This window comes from Montipora capricornis, chromosome 10 (genome assembly GCF_036669925.1).
Source record: "Montipora capricornis isolate CH-2021 chromosome 10, ASM3666992v2, whole genome shotgun sequence".
Taxonomy (NCBI): domain Eukaryota; kingdom Metazoa; phylum Cnidaria; class Anthozoa; order Scleractinia; family Acroporidae; genus Montipora; species Montipora capricornis.
In genome coordinates this window covers 3,895,557-3,900,556 of record NC_090892.1, presented here as the reverse complement: position 1 = coordinate 3,900,556, position 5,000 = coordinate 3,895,557, and the positions used below count along the sequence as shown (strand labels likewise).

General features: G+C 36.9%; 1 long non-coding RNA gene across 1 annotated transcript in view; it reads right to left on the bottom strand.

The window, feature by feature from the left end:
• LOC138019116 (uncharacterized) overlaps nt 1-4,591 on the bottom strand; it is a 5,441-nt gene extending 850 nt beyond the window's left edge. The window contains exons 1-3 of the long non-coding RNA XR_011126107.1: nt 4,414-4,591; nt 3,224-3,292; nt 1-2,002 (exon numbers count right to left, since the gene is read on the bottom strand). The exon at nt 1-2,002 is cut by the window's left edge and continues 850 nt beyond it. This is a non-coding gene — a long non-coding RNA (uncharacterized lncRNA). The remainder of the gene's footprint in view (nt 2,003-3,223; nt 3,293-4,413) is intronic.
• Between the last annotated feature and the right edge of the window lie 409 nt (nt 4,592-5,000).

Genomic DNA, 5,000 nt, shown 5'->3' with positions numbered 1-5,000 from the left:
CTGGGTTGAAGGGGAGGAGGGGGGGGGGGGGTGGGGTGGGGAACTCCATGGAAGAAGGGAAGCGGAACTGTCATGGTTACTTTAGGAAAAACCAATAAAAAATGAAAGGTTAATCCATGCATAGATGCTCACACCAAAGAAACATAAACACATTTGTGACACTGTTTCTTCAATGACAGCAAAAGCTACTGCACTTAATCGTTATTGCATTAGGACAACAGCAATTTTCTTGGCTGGCAATATTTGATAACGAAAGTTACATTTCTGCAAAAATCTAATCTGCCAAAATTTGGTGGCTATGGTAACCACAATTTTAATTACATACAAAAACATTCAGAGAGTTTTTTGGCACAGGGCTTAAGGTTGCTGGCACCTTCCTACAGTACACAAAATCAGAATTATGCAGACTGTACAAATACTACCAATCCCATCCCTGTTACAAAAAGTCATCTGTAATGGCTATGATGCCTGTGAAGATTGTAAGGTCATGAAACAAGTTGCAGCTTCTCTGCATTCTCACCCAAATCTTCCTAATTCAGGGCTAACAATAATATTATTAACCAAGTGGCTAAGTGGGTCATTTTCTTTCAATTCTATAGGACAATCATTTGAGTTGAGTTCAGCTGGGCGTACAAAAAAACCAAAACGCATGTTTTATGAGTCAAATGAGTCAATGAGTCAATGAGACTCACAGTCAATATAGCAATAATTTGTTGATTAAGCCTAAGCCCTCGTTTCAGTGATTAGGCCTAAGCACTCTCTGAAATTTTAGCTTGCATTTTATGGTTTAATTAACTGCACTAACTCGTTGACTCATGACTCATTGACTCATTGACTCATAAATACTTAACACTCCAAAAAAACTTTTCATTTCTGCCAACCTTAACAAAAAGGCTGTTTTTACTGTCAAGAGCGATCATAAAGGCAAGAGCAAGGGCAAAAAGCATTAGTTTCCTTGAAGCAACTTGGCTCTATAAAGTTCTGCAGATGAAATGATTGTTGAAAACACAAATCTAAGTTAGCTATCATTTAAATACCAAGTCTCTGTTCCCCAAGCTAACAAGTGAACCTTGTTTTTAAATCTGAAATGATAATGCAATTTTATTTAAACCTGATCAGAGAAAAAGCACATCTGAATTTGGAAATGGAGTGCACAGTACATTTGGTAAGTGAAACAAAAAAAATTGTAAGAATGTCTTCTGAGTGGATCAAACCTTTTAATCATCATTTCCTTGGATTTTCCCCTTTAAAAACTTAAAATCCCCTTTTATTTGAGTTGAAGCTCGGAATAATGGTATTTTCATGAAATTCCTAGCTTTTTGTTTTCACTGAGTCATTTCTAATACTGCAGTTCTTTTGTATTTTTCAGTAGCACATACCTATACTTCAAATGACCCAAGCCTCTTTATGAGTTACCTAATTCTTCCCCCTGCATAATTAATCATAACATCCACTATGAACCAAAAGGTTTCAATCACTGCTGCAGATTTTTCAGAAATTCCTTATATCTGACAAAATGGTCCTGTACAATCTTCAAGTAATTTTGACCGAATTTATAACCTCTTCTTAGAAGCCACGATTACGACTGTCAAGGGCAAATTTTAATGTTACATTTTGGTGGAATTCCTAAAAGGCCAGGGATGGGAAAAGCTAATGCCAAGTTTTAGTATGATTAATTTTTGGTTTACAAAAGTGTTCTTAAACCATTAACAAGGGAGAATGCTTTGATCAACAAACATCTCCATTTCAACTAAAACTTGTCACCATCTTAGACTTACAACAGACTGTTGAATTGACATCGACGATCTCAAGTTACACGTACACTGTATTTTTCACTTAAATTGTTGCAACATCAAGCTGCATCGACAAGCTAAACTGGAGAATTGCACCCTGGTATTACTTCTTGTACATAGGTAAACTGAAAATAGCCTGTTCTGTCGCCATTCTGACCAAACCAATTTCCATTATCATTTTTCTTAAGAACTTTGATGATATCTCCTTTCTGTTGAGGAAAAAAAGTATTCCAATGCATTGCATAAATGTCAACATCCTCACGTGCATTATTACCCATATTACCGTAGCTTTTCGGATGCAAGGTGCACCTTTAACTTTCAAACTTAATGGCATGTATGTCACAAACTGAAAATCTCATCAAAACACTCGGTTATAAGACGCATCCTGGTTCAACTCATCGCTAGTTACGCTGTCTCTCTCAACTGAATATTGCAATGTAAGTCAAGTAAAGTGGCAGAAGGAAATTCAACTAGAATTTAAAGAAAAACCTTGAAATCCTGCTGTTATTAGTACTTTCTTGCGGGTGAAGTTTTTGTTGTACAAAGGCCATCATCACGAACGTTGGAGTGAGGCCACCATTTTGGAATCGCAGTAAGTGGAAGACTGGGATGAGTTTAACATACAAGATCACGGCAAAGGATCGAAGAATCGTCCCTGCAAGAGTTTTGTTGCAAGAAGATACTCGGCTATAAGGCACAGCTTGAGTATAGATCACATTTGGAGCCAACAAGCCTTTCTTTGAGAAGAAAGGCTGTGCCTTATAACCGAAAAACTACGGTATTGTTTATTTAACCACGTCACCTAGGAGTTACACAACATTATTATGACTGGTCACTATTTTACAAGATCTGTGGCTCCCAAACAAGCTGTTGGTGAAAGCCTATTAAACACTTTCATTCTAGCAGGTCTTTTAGGAGATTTGGAGTCTTCTTTCTTGAACAGTGGAAGGTTACCAGACAAGCACAAAGCTTTTGGCAGTGTCAGTAATAATGGTCGCCGAAAAGGTGCAAAATTCAAAAACGTTAGTCAATATTTATCGATTCACATTTAATAGTGTTTTTTATTTCACATTCAAGATTCACGAATTCAGGTGCAATTAAATCAATTGCCATAGCACTGACAGTACACACCAGTTGAGGTCACAAATGCATTTAACTACAGTAAAAAAGGTAAACAAAGTTTACTATGGTAAGTTTAGATAAACTCACGAAAAACCCATGCTTTTTAAGGTCGGTTTACCACAGTAAACTTAACTTTCATCCTGCTGCCATTATCATTGCAACAGACAAAATGTACGTTTACTATAGTGAAGTGAAGATAACCAGACACACGTAAAATGCTGTTTACCATATACATGTAGTAAACTTCACTTTTACTATAGTAATTAAGGCCAAGTGTGACCTCAACCACCATCATGTCAAGATATTACCTCAAATGAAAGCTTTGACTCATCATAGGGAAGAACATGTTTTCTTATGGCAACGTACATATCTGAACTCTGTAAAGTTAGAAATCGCACAAAACAATTTAAGTATGAAGAGGTAGCAAGTGTCTAACATTCTATTCTCGGGGTCATTACCATTAATTAATATTAACGTGTTTAACATGAAACTTGAATTACTCAATCGCTTGATTATTATCATTGGCCATGACAATGTCACGGGACGGCGATGAACTGTGTATCAATTTGCTTATCTTTGTTTAAAATAAATGATGCTCTTTTACGGAAAATTGAGATTCAGCTTTGTGTTTTTTTGCTGTGAAGATCTAGATCATTTATCAACTGGAGCCAACAGTTCCTACAACATACAGATTTCTCAAGACACTTTCAGATGTGAACAATGGAGCTTTGACAGCACCATATATTTTGATCCATGAATCAGTTTCAAAGAAATTGATCATTTTATTTTAAGTACATATTCCAGGGAAGGGATAACACTATTTTTGTGCAATTTAGAAATCTGAAAGGGTAATGCAGCAGCAATTAAGAGGCCATAGATCAAATAGTACATGTAATTCTTGAGTATCAATTAGCTGGACCCCCAAAATTTTGCAATGGACCCCCAAATTTTTCAAGAAGGGGGTCCCTTCATTGTACGTAAAGAGTAGGGTATGGAGTTCCCAGTGTTGTGGTCAGATCTCATTTCATTCATTCATTCATGGGTTCAGTGACATCACTAATGGACTGATAGTTGCTGCCAGTGGTGGCAGTATGCACATGCTGATGTCTGATCTCACCCATAGATTGATTACTTGTAGAGCGCATTTGGATACGAAAATACAAAATGTGCAGCGGATCAAGGCATCACTTTTAGGAACTCACAGAAGTCAACCCACAGCTACAGGGAGGAACAATCAACTAAGCATACAAAATATTATTTCATGAACATGAAGGAATGATCATTGTCCATTTTCCAACAATTTTTTGCTGTAATTCACTTTTTTTGTATTCAGCTGGTAAAAGTGTTTTTGAATCACGGTGGGTTGTTACTGATGAAGTACACAAGGAAAAAGGTGATGGAAGAAAAAAAAAACTTCCTGTCCCGCAAAAGGACCTTAAAAGATGGTTAAAGTTAAATGCAAGTTAAACAAACACACGCAAAAAAGAAAAAACTGTACCGCTCCAGGATGTGGTCTAACATTAGGAGGACCGATGTTCTTCTTGTACTCATGTTGCCATCTGGAGTCATCGGTGGTGCTGATGGAGGTGGCATTGATCTTCTTGAATCAAAGCCAGAATTCTGCAGTGATTGCGGTGGAGATGTTGCTTGCTGTGCTTGCTGAATATCCACAACCTGGAAAAAAATTAAGTTTAAGGAACTTTAAGATCTAGTTTGTTGAAAAACTTTGCTTATGGTAAGCTTCAAAATTCTTTAAGAATTAATGACCAAAACGCCCCTCAGATCACTGCTAAAGCATCACCCGCATGCTCTTTAAAAACTGTAAAAGTAACATTCCTCATTAGAGTTATTTACATAAAGCAATACTAAATAAGGCTCAGCTTGTTTTTCGTGTATTCTAATGTTAAGCTCCTCTACACAATAATTATTTTAACTTTTTGCGGAATCCAGAGGGGAACACGCTTTGTTTGTGGATCTATATGTTTTCTTGAAGCCGTTGAAAAAACTTCGCAGCTTGTGTTTAGTTGGGCTTCTAAAACCACTCGGGGAAAAATCGGGCTTAGCCTGTGGTTTGAAACACGATAA